Source organism: Zonotrichia albicollis, chromosome 6 (genome assembly GCF_047830755.1).
Source record: "Zonotrichia albicollis isolate bZonAlb1 chromosome 6, bZonAlb1.hap1, whole genome shotgun sequence".
Classification (NCBI taxonomy): Eukaryota; Metazoa; Chordata; class Aves; order Passeriformes; family Passerellidae; genus Zonotrichia; species Zonotrichia albicollis.
In genome coordinates this window covers 34,318,345-34,333,664 of record NC_133824.1, presented here as the reverse complement: position 1 = coordinate 34,333,664, position 15,320 = coordinate 34,318,345, and the positions used below count along the sequence as shown (strand labels likewise).

General features: G+C 48.5%; 1 long non-coding RNA gene across 2 annotated transcripts; it reads right to left on the bottom strand.

The window, feature by feature from the left end:
- Window positions 1–775: 775 nt before the first annotated feature.
- Window positions 776–3,053, bottom strand: LOC141729367 (uncharacterized). 2 transcript variants are annotated; one of them, XR_012580839.1, is made up of 3 exons: window positions 2,912–3,053; window positions 2,429–2,560; window positions 776–2,314 (listed from the first exon to the last, which is right to left on the bottom strand). It is a non-coding gene; the product is annotated as an uncharacterized LOC141729367 (long non-coding RNA). The 2 variants fall into 2 exon arrangements; XR_012580838.1 differs by having other exon boundaries at window positions 776–2,560.
- Between the last annotated feature and the right edge of the window lie 12,267 nt (window positions 3,054–15,320).

Below are 15,320 nucleotides of genomic sequence, written 5' to 3'. Positions count from 1 at the left end.
TGCTCTCCCTGCCTCTGCTTCTGCATGGGATATGTGTGTGGTTTTTAAGAAATATTTCCCTGTCCTCAGACCATGTCCCCCTCCCCCCCCCGCCCCCACCCCCGCCCCAGCCCCCTCAGGATTTTTGTGCAACTGTACAGAGAACCGCACTACACAAAATGTGGGGCTTGCTAATTAACTCTTTTCCTCGAATTGAAGTGCCTTACTGCAAGCACAAAGCTCCAAGCACAGACATCTTTTATGATGAACTAGAGCCTCTGAAGAGGAGAATCTGAACGTGACGTCAATAGCTGATAACTGACGCAGCCTTGCAAAGGAGTCTCAGGCTGGCTCCTTGCAGCCTGCAAGCCCTAATGATTCTATTTTTTCCCCAGTCCCCCCTCGTAGTGAATTACTAGAACGCAAACACACACACCCCTTTTTTTCATATATATATTTATAGATCCTTTATTCTCCAAACAAAGGGGTTTTTAAAGGGGGAAAAGGCAGTGGGTGGGGAGGGGAGAATTTTTTTTAAAAACAACCCTTCTTGGTGCTGGATGCAATTCAGTACATGAAACCATCTCTGTGTCTTGGCAAAGCAAGCATCCCTGCCTGAAATCCACATTTGTGCATGATGGCAAACTGGTGCATGGTGGTTGTGTTTTTTCCAAAGCCCACTTTATAAAGACTCCGGAGGAAGACAGACACAATAATACTTGCAAGGCAACAGGCAGAGAGGCACAGAGACAGACTCAATACAACTGTGGATTAGGGGTTTGTGCAATAGGACAGCATGGAAGGCGGTCAGTTTGGGTCGTTTGGTGTGGGTTTTGTTTGTTTGTTTTTGTTGTGGGGTTTTTTTTTTTTCTCTGCAATGATGCACCTAAAGCAAATGTAGATGGTGTTGCAGAAAGAAGCTGGGGTATGGGGGTGCATGGTTGGGGGTTGTTGTGTTGTAGGGGGGCAGACTAAATGCACATTTAATGTTTTGGACGTAGCGTTCCAGCAAAATGCCTTTGTGTGTGGATTTTTTCCCCAGTACCTGCTAAAAATAGCATCAGGGTTTTGATCGCGTTCCAGAAATAGACAGAGGGTTGCACTTGTATAAAAAGGGAGCGCGGGTGGAAGAAAACCTGGACATCACCGCAGTATTTTTTTTCCAACTCCTGTCTGGAAATTAATTGTTGGATTCTCCCCCCCCCCCCCCCCCCCACGCCCCCCTCCTCCCCCTCCCTCCCCTAACCGAGGAGTTCCCGTTTGGGTAAGTAGTGATCTTTCCTGTGCATGATACAGAGAGTGGCTGTGAGTCTTGTCTTTATTTTATGCATGCCTGGATTATATTTTCCTTCCTTTCTACTTTTCCTCTAAAGCGAGGGGGTTATACTCGTCTACATAATGAATTTGGTGCATGCCCGGAGCTCAGACAGAGGGAATTCTTGCAGAAAGGGGAATCACCCTGTCGGTAAATCTCTGAATCAATAGCGAGCTGCAACTCTCTCTCTCTCTCTGTCGGCGCTGTTGAGCCCCTCTCCCTGCCCGCCCCCCCCTCTATTTTCGCCCTCTGCGGGGGGAGAGGCAGAGCCGGCGGCGGGGCCGGGGGCGCAGGCCGGCCGCTCTCCGCAGGGCGGCCGCCGGGAGCTGTCCGCGCCCCGGTGCTGAACCCGCCGCGCCGTCGCCGCCGCTCCCGCCACGGGCGGGAGTCGGTCCCGGCCCCGGTGTCCGCCGGGCGGGGGCCGCGCTGCGCCGCCTGCAGCGCCGCTCCCGCGGCGGCTTCCCCGCCGCCGCTCCTCCGCCCGGCGCCGCCTGCCCTTCCCGCCCGTGCGTTTGAAAGAGCCTGTACCTGATGATGGTGCTCCGCAAAATAAGAGGCTATAGGTTGCTTTATTTGGACTCACCCCTTCTCCTCCCACCTCATTTTTCCCCTCTAAGTGCTCACACTTTCTGCAGATCGCGTGTGTGCGAGCGTCTGTTTTTATTATTGCCCGTCCTTCGCGTCCTTAGTCATACCCTCACCAGCGGAGTTGGTGAAATGACTGAATTAGAGGCGAAGTAGTAGGGGATTGTTGTGGTGTATACGGAGTAGCTGTGTAGGGTTACCTCTGTGCTGCAACCACCCGTCACCCCCTCACCGCTTCTGGGAGCCAGGGAAGTTCTCGCTAGGCTACGAGCATGCATGTTCGCAGGCATTCCGGCTAGCAAAGGCATGTCATCAGATTGCATTAAAAGAGACAAGGAAACACCGTCTGGCACTCACATGCAGCACCGCGTTATCCCGGACAATGGTATCCCCTCCGAAACCGCCGTGGAAGGGGGCTTAGCCGCAGACTGAGACCTGCAAAGGATGAAAAACGCACGAGGCAGACAATAACCAAGGAAGGAGCTTCCCCCGGAGCACGTTTAGCCATGGCCTCGCAGTAAAAGCAAGCTTAGAAAATGGTGCACCTACCACACAAAGCCCAGCAACAATTGCGGATCCTGCAGACAATGGCATGATGCAGCCATGAACATCAGTATAGCACAGCACACTGGGCTGGGGTGAGAGCACCTCCTGGCCAAGACCGCATGCAATGGCTCTAATCTAGGCATACAAAAGACATAATTTCTTGCAATTAATCAAACACCAGCGCCTGAATTCACAGCACGGTACTCCACCCACGGCTCCTCTTAATGTCTAAACCGTCCCTTCCCCGAGCTTGCGTGGTCGTATTTACAAGCGGACCAGATATCTATTTTTTTTTTTTTGGTTGCTTTTTTAAAGCAAGAAAAAAAACCCTTTACAACACGTGTAGCCAATCATTGCAACTCTTAATATACCTCTACAAAACAGGCATTAAAAACAAGAAATGCCCTCCTTCCTCGCCCCCTCCCTCGCCTTCCCAGCCCTCCCCTCCTAGATCGTTGCCTCACTTGACACAATGCATAAGATTACCCTTAACTGGATCCTATTAAATAATTCAATGGTGGCGGTGTAATTTTGGTTGGAAACTGCACGGATTTCCAAGTCGTGACTGTAAAAGTGAGTAATGTGCTCTGGCTGCGTCATGGCTCCAGTCACAGATGGTTCCAAACTGAGGAGAAATCGTGACTTCGACTTGAGACGTCCCCTCTCCATGAAAAGACCATCCAATCACAACGGCGTCGGGGGGCAGCCGGACTCCGCGGAGCTCGCTTTCTCCTTGCTCTCCCGTCCGTGTGTGTGTGTGTGCCCGTGTGCCCGTGCCTGCGCGCGTGTGTGTATAAAATCCTCAACAAGTTGCAGAAGGGGTAGGGAGAGGAGGGGTTAATCCTGGGGAATCTTCTGCACCTAGTGAGATCGTGACCCTCCCACACAGTACAGTAACTTATATACACACCTGAAGGAAGGGACGTTTTGCTTTTGGGCTTTCCAAAAAAAAAAAAAAAAACCAACACCAAAAAACACCAAAACATTGTTGGTGATGGTTGCACCCCGCGCGGGACTCCCCGGAGCGGCCAGGGACGCGCCCAGCCAGGTAAGTGTTGGAGGTTTTCAAACTTCTGCTGCCTGCGCTGCCCCGGCCGCCCTGCCCGTCCTGCCTGCGCTGCGCTCCGCTCCGTCGCGCCGCTGCCGCTGGTCTCGCCGGGGGCTCGGGAGGCGCGGGGCGTCGTTCGTGCCTCCCGGCGGGCAGCAGCGTCGGGAGGGAGCTGCGGCCGTGCGGGATGGGACGCGCGCGGGGGCGTCACGCGTGGGTTTCCCGTGCCGCTCGCGCGGGACCCTTTGCCGCCGCGGGGCAGTGGTGGAACCGCAAGTTCTGGAGTTCGGGTCGGGATGCGAGTCCCCTCGGTCCCCCGCGGGTCTCTGCCCCAGCTCGTTCGGGATGCCGGCGGGCGGGCGGGCCGCGACTAGGACGTGTGTTTGTCTTGCTCTCGTTGCCGCCGGGCACTGGCGGGGCCTCCGGTTCCCCGCAGGCTTTGAGGAGAAGACCTCTGGAGTTCAGTGACACGTCCTGGAAACTTTTAGCAAGCGGGTGTCCTCGCCGGCGGCGGTGGCAGGTGGCTTAGCGCCCAGGACGGCGCTTAGGAGCGGAGGGGAGGGGACGTCCCGCGTCCCCCGCCGACCCCGAAGGGTCACCCCTCGGGTCTGGCCGGGTCCCCGCGCTGAGGCGGGAGGAATAGGGGAGGAGGCAGCGGCAGGTCCCCGTGTCCCCGGCTGCCCGCCGCGAGGTGGCGGGCGGCCTGGGGCGCCCCCGCCGGGGGGACCGGAGGCTCTGCGCCCGGGGTAGCCCGCGGCGGGGCTGGTCCTTAGCTTAACGGCGCCCCTTTGGCAGAGGATTCCCGGAGAGGGGCTCGGGGAGCGGCAGAAGCGAGAAGGGATCTGGGCTGGCCCAGCCGCATTCTTGGACGTGCTCTTGTCGCGGATTTGGTGACTAATTGAACATGGAGGGGGCCTATTTTTCCTCCTTTTTTTTTTTTCCCCATCCTTCCTTCTATCCATCCTTCCTTCCCTCCCGCTCTTCTCTCCTCTCCCCCTTTCGGGAAAAAAAAGAAAAAAAAAGGAGGAAAAAAAAATGGCAAAAAAAAAAAAAAAGCCGAGCGAGGCAGTGTGAGGCGGCCGCTGATTGGTGGGTGACGATTTTAGCCCGCACCAATGAGAGGCCCTCCTGCTCTCTATTTATTTAGCGCTCAGGGGGGAGAGTTTTCTCTTTACGCAGCGCCCGTGCCCAGCGCCGGAGCCTCCGCGCGGAGCGGGGCCGCGGACACGCCGCGCTCCGCCACGCTCCGCGGCCCCGCGCCGCCGGCCCGCCGCGGGGGGGAGGGGGGGCGGCAGGACACCCCCCTTCCCTCCCAGCGCCGCCTCGCCCCGGCGGGCTCCTGCGTTTCGGAACGGGACTTGGCGGAGATGGGGGGTGGGGACCCGGCGTGGCGGGGGACGGCGGAGCCGATCGCCCGTGGGTCCTGTGGATGTTATGGTGGCAGCCGGATGGATGGATGTAGGAAGCCGCGGGAGACTTTGTCCTTCGCGAATCTTTTTGCGGTCTGGGCTTGCTGTACATAACTACCTACCCGGGAAGCCCTTACCCCAAAAAGCATTCGCGGAGGGCGCATTCGCCGAAGGAGCAGCAGCTGCGATCGCCGAGCCTTGGACTTATCTAGACTCTGTGGGCTTCTATTATTAATTCCTGGCACCTTTCCCTTTCCCCCGTCCAACCCACCCTCCCCAACCCCACCTCCCGCTGTGACTGTATATATGTGTCTCTAGATATATATGTAGTGAGAGAAATAAACACCCTTTCCCCCCTTTCCTACTCCGCTTGGTCCCCCAGACGTCCAAATATTCCCCGTCGGCTAACTTTTTAATCGACTTTGCCTAAAGGAGCAAATCACACGTTTATTCAGATAATTGTATGGTGTTTTTTATTTCATTAATGGAAAAATAAAAATAGAATAAAACTTCCTAAAAGTTCTCCTATCCTCACCTTCCCCACCCCCCTCCACCGACCCCCCTCCTTCCAGGGCATAGCCGTGTTTGAAAATATGGGTGTCCTAGTTGATCGAGATTAATTCATAAAAAAAAAAAAAAAATCTTCGGAGCGATTCATTAAATGCTCTGTAATCGTGAGCCTCGGTTTATTTCGAGGTGGGGAGGGTGGGATTTACTGGGATCACCCTATAAATAATAGGGAGGGAGGAGGAGGAGGAGGAGGGGGAGGTGCACGGATCCGCCGCGGTTTGGGGGAGACCCCAGTTAGCAGGAGATGCACCATGGACGCGCTTGCCAAAGGCGCCTCCCTCCCCCCTGCCCACTTCCAACCTGATTTTAAGCAACTTGCAGTCCGGTGATATCTCCACTCACTCTTTCCGCAAAAACTAGTGCCCCCTAAAAGGGTAAAAAAGGCAGAATCGGAGGGAAAACCCAGCCGAGGCGATGCTTTTGGACGAGGTGATTGCAAGCGAGCAAAGCAGCATCAGCACCAGCTCTGTGGTTCTGAAACTGCCTTGTGCATGCACACAGCACTGAGAGCATCTCAGGCAGGAGTTAGGGAAGCTACATTTTCCCTCTCTTTGCAGTAATTACCAGCTTGGATTCCGTGGGCAAGAAATAAATAGCAAAGAGAAATCCTCCCTGCCTGCCGACCCCCAAAAGAGGCAGCGATTAAGCGCAGATCTGTCCGTGCAGATCAGCCTCGTGAAAGAGACAAGATCTAAGCAGCAAGTTGGTAGCAGAGTGGCCGCTTGACGCAACACAGGGGCCTATGGTTCGCCCGGCTGTAAAATAAAAAGGAGGTGGGGGTGCGATCCAATGTCTCAGCTGTTAGAAAACACAAGGGCTCTCCCATCTGTCCCCCCCCCCCCCCCCCCCCCGGCAGCCGCACGGAGGGAGACCCGGCTGAGAAAGGGCTGATCTTGCATTTCAGGGAAGCCTGCACTGGAGAGATCGGGTGAGGACCACAGTCTAAGAGTTAATATTTCTCGAGAAATAAAAGATATTTTGAAGACTTGCTCGCAGTTTAGAAAAGAGTAAAAGACTGGCTAAGGGACAAGTGAGAAAAGAAAGCAGAGCAAAAGCACCTCATTGCTCCCTTTCCTCCTTTTCTTCTTGCTCAGGACACGTAGCTTGAGCACTAGCTGGCTTGATGAAAACAAAGGTGGAAGGGTCACAATATCTTTTAAGTAGCCTTGCATTTTCATGATTATTTATCCTCTTCTACTTAGAGAAAAAAAGACGTTTGTACTTTCCGGTGGCCAGCAAACATCTTTATGGGGGTTTTATTCATGTGAGCATATTCTAAAGGGAGAGACAAGGTAGAGGGAACTTGGAAAAAAAAAAAAAGAGAGATGTGATAAGAGGGATCAGCCAAGCTAAGGCTATAAAAAATCCTCTCTGTTCCCTGCCTACTGTCGTCCCTCAAAAGGATGGAAACCAGGAGTGATTTGGGGGGGCAGCTCAGGCGCGAAGGGAAATCCGAGCCAGGATGGTGCAGCTCCCCGTCTCTTTACCTTGCCAGCCAACTGTTGCTGCCATGCTTAGGGCTGCGGCTGCTGCGGGCGGAGCGGGAGCCGCTCCATTCTGCTTGGGGCTGCCCCTGGCCAGGCTCCGCGGCCGCCGCAGCTCCGCAGGGCGCCCCTCGCCAGCCGCCCTGCCCCGCTCCCTGCCCTGCCCCTCTCTCTGCTCTCGCTCCTCGCAGGTTCCCGTCCGCTGCAGGACGCTTGGACACGTCGGGCGGTCCGGGCCGCTGCCGCGCCCGACCGGGTACCCACCTGCGGCAACCCCTCCGGGCTGCCCCGGGGAAGCCCCGGCCCTCTCCTCCTGCCGTCGGGCTCCTGCCCGGCCCTGCCAAGGCGCGTTCCGGCCTGGCCTCGCATCCCCCGACGTACTGTGCCGGGTCTGGGCCTGAGGCAGCTGCAGGGGCTCCTCCCTGGTACCCTGTGTGTGTGGGTGTGGGTGGGTGTGTGTATCCCCACGGGTGATAGGGGCGTCCGGAAGGGGCCGTGAGCCAGTCTCCGCTCCCCTCGACGCTTCAGGGCAAGGCGCAGCCAGGTGAGTCGGGGAGGAGCGGAGACCCCTGCGGGAGCCACTCCGGCGCGATTAATCCTCCTCTCCCTCTGCCTTTCCCCGCAGGTGCAGCCGCGCCGTCGAGGCCGGAGGCGCCGCGGGAGCAGCGAGGACCGCAGGCAGGTGAGAGAAGCGACGGGCTTTCCCCACACCCCCGGGATTCCTCACACGGGCCCCTCCCGAAAGCCGGGGAGCCGTCCGGGTTCCCGGCTGCTGCCGTTCCCTCAGACCCCAAAGCTGCTTACGGCCAGGCTTGGCCTAACACAGCACTAGGCCACAGCTGCCCCCCGACCCCCAGCACCGACAGGGCTCCAGTGGCTCCTGCTGCCCCCCGGCACAGGCAACAACCTCATCCCACATGGGAAAAAGCTCAGGATGCTGGAAGGGAGGCCGAGGCAATGAAACAGGGGGGCAAATCCACATAAAGTTGTTACAAATGATATATAAACAGGCCATCATGTTGATTTCTAGAGAAATCTGTCATCTAAAGACAGTGGGGAAGGAAAAAGTTAGTGAGCATTGCCTAAAATCTCCAGGCTTCCTTCATTCATTCACTAGTTAACACTCTGCCACTTCATGGTTAAATGCATTGTCCGACATTTGCAGTTCTCGTAGTTTTTGCCTGGTAGATTTCTTTATTTTTTTTTTTTTTTTTTAAATCCACCATCCTTGAGACAGTTCGTACAAATTACTGTCTACCACTATAGTCGTGAGGCAGAAAATTGAGAGGCAAATTAATTGATAGCACATGTTTTAAAAGCAAAAGGACCCTCTCCCAGTAAAACAACCAAACATATCCTTGTTTCAGTCAGGTTTGGCCATTGTCCCCTGCTCTGTTTTCAGACGTGGCAATTTTAGAGAAGGACGAAATACGTTCCAGTTACAAAATGAAAAGTTTACAAATAATTAACTACAGAAAGGTCTTTTTATATTTTGAATTTTAAGTTCATTTTTCATATTTTAAATTCAGTTTATGAGTAAATGAAATACGTAGGAAGGATTTTTGTAAGAAGTTCATTTTTGTCTTTTTATTTTGGCATCTAATTTCTTGATGGACGATATCTGCCCACAAATTGCAATGGACAATTTGCTGTAAAACAACACAAATGTCTTCCTTCAGAAAGCTGCCATTATGGGCAGATGTCTTCAGAGGTTAGGAGCTCCTAACCTGCCACCTGTCTTACATCAAACACTCTGTTAGGACCCATAAAGCTTAGCAGTGCTTTACTGGTATCAGCTTGTTTGCAACCAAAGTAGACAAACTCTGCTTACTTAAAAGTATGAAGGAAAAGCAGCTTCTCATAGCCAAAGATGGGTAAGGCCTGCTAGAGCCTCGAGTACATGCAACTTCTAGACCAGCATTTAATCTCCCCCAAAAGAGGATGTATCAAATACTAAACTAGTACTGCTCTTGAGGTTTCTTAAAAGGTCAAGGCATACATTGCTAGGAGTGGGGGGTCAGTGCATGTTAATTTATGTCTGTTACTGCACTTAATACAATTATATAAAGGCTAAGGGCCTATGAATAGAATTGCTGCTTAAGACCTCTGAGCCTCCCGTATTCCTGTCAGTAAAGGGCTGAGAAATACCTCCAACCATCTGTAAAAAATTGCTTTGTGAATATGGGCCCCATGAAATAATGATTTAACATTCTTACCCCATCCTCCTTCTCCCCTCCTTCTCCCCCAGTTTTTATTAGTATTTGAGTCTTTCACAGATCATCTGCGCATCAGTTCTCATTCCTTCTATTTAAGATCTGTTACCACAAATATATTTAGCTATAATATTTGGATTAGCTGTAGTATGCTGCCATCTCATTTCTGGATATAGAGATTGCTCTTATAAAGGACTCATGTAAATTACCTTTTATTAGTATTATTATATTTTTCAGACAAGTTGTGTAGTTGTTTCTTGTGTAACTTTCAGTAACCATCAGGCCTTGCTGAAACACTAGACATTTTAAAATATATGTCTAAAGGGGCTTTTCCTATAAATTAAATTAAATATCTTTCAGCTTTTCTAGTACAGGGCAGGTTAATTTGGTTAGTGTTATGCTGCTGCCCACCCATTCCCCCCCCCCCCAAATGAACAAAAACTTATTATATCTCTTTCTTTTTCTGAAATATTTTGTGGGAACTAATTGTGGAATACTAAATAGGGTTTGTTGACTCACTGGCAGTGTCCACAGAAGTGTGTTTTGCCAAAATGTTCCCAGTGTCGTCATCCCTGGTTTAGCATGACCAGTGGATGTGCCCTGATACCAGTTATGCAGGTAGTAGTGCTTGCAGCATGTTAGTTGACACCGTGTTTGTCTAACATAGGGAGTATAAGCCTAATTAGCAGTAGAAATGGTAGGAAAGGTTGGCAGATTTATGGTACTGCAGATGTGATATGTAGTCTGGGGGAAAATACAGCATGTAGACTTCCCAGAGTTCAGAGAGGAGCACTGCAGCAGCCAAACTTGGTCTGAAATAACACAACGCTCTTTCTGTTTGTAAATATAATCCATTCCCATTTGTTAATAGAACCAGAAAAGAGCAGCATTGCCCATGGACCTTGTTTGGAGCAGGAAGAAGCTGCACCTTATTTAAATACATTCAATTTTCTGTGTAAGTGACCAAGTACTGTTCAGAGCAGCACACACAGGCACAGGGTTGGCTGCATGCGTGCACAAAAATACATATGCATGTGAATATAAAATGGATTTTTTTCTAGCACTTTGTTTTAATTCTGGATAGTCAAACTTCTTAATTTGTAGAAGAGAGTTACAAAAGTAGTCCCTGTGAAATTTAAAGTTTCCACTTAATTTAAGAAGCACTACCTGTGTTTTATAGCATATTTAATGCTGTTGTTCAAATGGGTTTGGAAGGATGATAGAAGATGCTTTGTTATTTTTTTTTATGTGCACAAGGAGAAATGCATCATGGTAGTAGCATGACATGAATCACATTTCTGATACGTCTTTAGTCTCTGCAGAACCTCTCTGGGGTTAGGAGACACCATCTACTCCATGTGGCCACAGTCCAAACTCCTGCACAGCTAAAGTGCTTCCCATGACCCATGTTCCTGTCCGTGTGCAAGCAGTCCCAGGCTGTGGTGACATAAGTGTGGTGACAAGGACACGCATTCGGGCACTGATGGTACCTCTGCTGGTCACTGGGATGCAGCATTAACTTCTGCAGGAGAAAAGAGATGATTCCCTCGAGTCGAGCCAGAGAAGAAACATGACCCGTGTGTTTGTCAATGAGTTGTGGTGTTTTCAGTGCTAATGTCTAGGCACCACGTTGTTCTCTTCCAGGCAGGCATAGATGGGAGACATGTGAGAGGAAAAGGGAGGTGAATTTAATTTTCTGTTTATTTTATTAGAGGATTCCCTCATCCCCAATGCTCATTCTCTGAATTTGACAAATCCATGCTCTCCCATTGCAGCAGCTCTGTCTCCTGGGTGGTGGCCAGGCTGTCTTCTGAAGTTGGCCCCTTTGCTTGGCAGTGGAGGTACTGAAGGGGTCACCTTCTCCCCACAGTTGAAAGTGAGCAAGTAGTTTTTTAAAAAGGGCTCAGAGAATTGTGAGTTTCTAGGCCAAGAACATAGTAAACAATTTTCTAAGAATAAATTCAGGGTGTGCCATGGAAGAGGTGTTCCATCATCCCTTATTTTCAGCGAGCTATACGTAAATAGCATGGAATAATGCTGTGCTAAATAACGTAAGCTAGCATGGGCTTCTGCCCAAGCAGACAAGGTTCATTTGCCTGGGAAACCTGAAAATTCTCAGTTTGTGTGCAAACCTCTCTGAGAAGGGGAGTTGCAAAAAAAAAAATTATTCTGAGAATTTGATTGTTTTAAATGATGCCTTTTCAAAATGATTGCATGGTTTAAGGAAAAAATGGAAAGCAGTGGGACACTGCCATGGAGAAATTACATCCTTTTTAAAGAATGTGATTCTTCCATTTTTATTCTCTTCAAATTATCTGCCCTCATGTGAATGTTTTTACCAGAGAGGTGTGGGAGGCAGAAAGCACTGCCAAATCAAGGCCCACCACACCCTTGAGTTTATAGCTTTACTGAAGGAAATAAGGTTATTTTCCAACAGAGGAGCTGGGACAAGCACTGGGAGAACATGTGTTGCTGTTCAGCTCATCACAGCACAGTCCCAGCTGTACAGATGTAAGTCAGCCCGTGCAGGTGTCCACCCTCACTGCAAACAGGAGGGAAAGGAGGAAGCGGCCTAGAAGAGAGGGCATTTGATCTTGCACTGAATGGATGGCACATGGTGTCCACTCTGGAAAAAACATCAACATTTCCTGGGAGAGGAGTAAAGACCAAAAAGGCCACTAATTAGGAGGAGGGCTGGGGAGAAGTCACCAGCAGCCATGACACCATCAGTTATTTAACCTCAATGTATAGAATACAAAGTCAGCAGTGTTAATTGAACAGAAGTACTGTGAGCTGCAAAGACCCAAAGAAAGCCACAAAAGCCAACACAGAAACATCTCAATGCCCTTGTCTTTCTCTTTCTGGAAAGTCTGGCTGGGTGACTCAATAAAATTCTACATGTCTGGTGTAGCTGCCCTTTTCCTTAGTGACAAGCTGATGCCAGGTCTCTATCACTTTCTGATTTCCATTCTAAATCTCTTTAAGTATATTGTTATATTTTAGTTATTTTTCAGCATGTGTTCATATGCTCTGTCACATTAAAAATGGCCAGTGATTAAAGAGAAGACTTATTTGTCTGCTGAGAGCATGTGAAAAATCTCGACATACTGTTAGAAGTTCTTGGCTGTGCCAATACGTTTGCCAGTTTTGATGTGTACATATACTCACTGCTAATTTGCTGTTTGTTGATCCATCTCCAGTGCCAGGATGGTGCAGTGAGGGGTTCCCTGCCTGGGCACAGTTCTCAGCCTTTGTCACAGATCTGTCTGTTCCTGTGGCCTCTTGCTCCTCAGAGAGTCTCCAGCCCATGTGTCCCACGTGTAAGGCACAATTCGTGGTTGTAAAGGAAATTGAATTTCTTCTCAAAGAGGTAGAAAGAGAGGGACAGATGACATGACTTTTGGGGGGTGCTGTTTTCTGACAATATATTTGGTAACTCTCTTTTCCTTTCAAATCAGGATTTATGAAGCCAAAAAAGAAACAAATTAGCAGAATGACAGGTAGGCTTTTAAAAAAGATTTGTCCACTACTGGTTCCCAGACTCATCCTCGTCAAAGCAACACTTCTCAGTCACTCTCCTACCCTCAGAGGAACATCTGCTGGGGAAGCATGATATGGCACAGGTAGAGAAATGACTAAATGCAGCTCATGATGGGAACGTGGCAAGACAGTTCCCCTTTTTCATCTTTCAGTCCTCCCTCCTTTTTTTTTTTTTTTTTTTTTAATTTCCTCTTTTTCCCTTATTTTTATTTCATTGTTTCTTCTTCTCTGTCCCAAGTCAGGCACATGCACACTGTCTCTCTGTTTTCCTTCCATTGTGTCTCCCAGATTTTCACCCACCTCCATGGCCACCTGTTCCTGGAAAGGGCCCTCAGCTGATTCCCCTGCTCCTCCCACCTTGCTCCCTACAATGCACACGAGAGGAGTGCTCCTGGTGGGCACAGGAGGTGAAAATTGGGAGGCAGAGCACGAGGTAGAGGAGTGAGCCTGAGCAGCCAGTTTAAGAGACATGATCAGTAGCTGGCCTTGCCACTGTTTTTGGGCACTTGGACGTTTACAATTTTCATCACCGATACAGAGTGTGGAGACATCAGGGCCTGTCAATGTAAGTGTGAGAAATCTTCCCCTCACCTATGGAGTTTGGTGTTAGGGTTCCTCACCTTAATTGCTCTTTAGGTAAATTAGAGAGGTGTGTGCTGCTGTGCCTGTTGCACAGGGCTGATGTGGACTTTGCAGGTAGTTTAGAAATGGATTCTCCATCTGCAGTATGTTGCAGATGATGATTGAAGTTACAAGGCATAGGGGAGCACATGATCCTTGCTCTATGACCAGTTGAGGCCAGAAATAATGGGAAAGAAGAATCCATTACACAAAAATAGGATTTATTGGCATGTATTACACATTTTTATAGAGAGTTTTGTAACTAACTGTGTACATGTATGTTCACATGCATATGTTTTTATCATGCAGTTGTAGCAAAAGGCCAACCTAACTGAACCAAATTAAGAAAAACAGAAGCAATAGAAAAACTCCAATTTTACATTACTGATTTCTACTCTGAACTGTTAGAGTCCATACACTGGCAGGCCTCCCACACCTTCATCTCTAGGCTTTATTAAGAGGTTGAAGGATCGTGTATAGCGTGACTAAAAACACAGGGTGCCAAGTCATGCAGCTGAAACATTTGGGAGCTCTGCTCATCAGGCTTGCAGTATAAGGGACATTATGTTGAAGACTGACCCTCAGAGTAATCTTGAAGGACCTATGACAATGACTTTTTAACATCCCATGCTTTTCTTTAAAAAAAAAATTTAGAAGTATGTTTGTGAAAAAGAAAAGAAAAAAACTCCAGCTGTCTTTTGTGTTTAAATTAAATTAAAACACTTTATAGTTATTGTTAAAAACCAAAAGTAACTGATTTTTTATTAGTACGTGACAGCAAGGAGTCTATATGGCTAGAACAGAAAGATAAAGAATTGATCTTTTAGTTTTTTTGTTTTTTTTTTTTTTAAACTGGCCAAACTGAATGAAATAAAACAATAAAGAGCCTATAAAAGGGGAAATTAGAATTTCCCCTTATTTGTTTTTTTAGTTTCTCTGAGTGCTTTCTGGTTTTGCTCTTTAAAAAAAAATTAGTATCAGAAACCATGACATTTTTTGCATAATTATTTTAAATTTATACAATAGTTGGAACTTATTATAACAATTATACAAGGTGCTTTTTTTTCCCCTTCTTTAGTTTTTCTTACCCAGTAGCTGTGAATATATAAGTCTTTGTATGTGCAGAGATAGATGTGTATGTGCACATACGGACAAGTCCTCAAATACAGGTAAATGCAAATCCATAGTAGAAGTAATAAAGGCAAAATGTGATCCCTTTTTTGATAGTTATAAGTTTTGCAAACAATTGAAGATGGTTTACTGGTCCAGAGGTTTTAATGTACAGTAAGAAAATTATAGTTAATTTCATAAATATTTACTAACTTTTTAAAGGCCTATTCAGTATTAATTCTGCTGAAATACAGGGCAGACTATTTTATTATATCACAGTTTATGGAGTTCAGGACATTTTAAAAAATAATGTTTATTGATCAGTGACTGCCTACATTTCTGTAACTTCCATTCAGGTGTTTTTTAACACCAATTTTAACTATTTAGTCAAGACAATATTTTCTGGCTGTTTGCATTTACCAGCAGTCTGTTGCAATTCAAAGCTTGGTATGTAGCTTCCAAACCTAGCAGCTGTTTCTGGAGAAAAGTAACTGCATCCTGATCCAGCAAGGGCTTTCCTCCTCCAAGCAGGCTTCTAACAGGACTTAGCCTGACCACAACAGGGCTCCTCAAAGCAGTAAATGCTGCAAAGAGGTACAGATACTTGCCGGGAAAGGCCTTTTGTTTTGCACTGCTGCATCTGAGATTTTTTTTCCTCTTCCTTTTTACAATGGGTAAAAATATATGGCTTGTGTTGAAAATCAAGCTCTTGTTGAATTCTGCTTTACTTTTAATTGTACAGTTACGGAAGTGGGACAAAGACTTTACAGCCCCCCCAAAGGAGCCTTGTCTCTATTTTTTGTCAGTTTAAACAATTTCCATAGGATGCACTTCTGGCATTGTGTGATTTGCTATCTGTTCCCATGCTTGGTAAACCCATTAGCAATAGACATTCTGGTT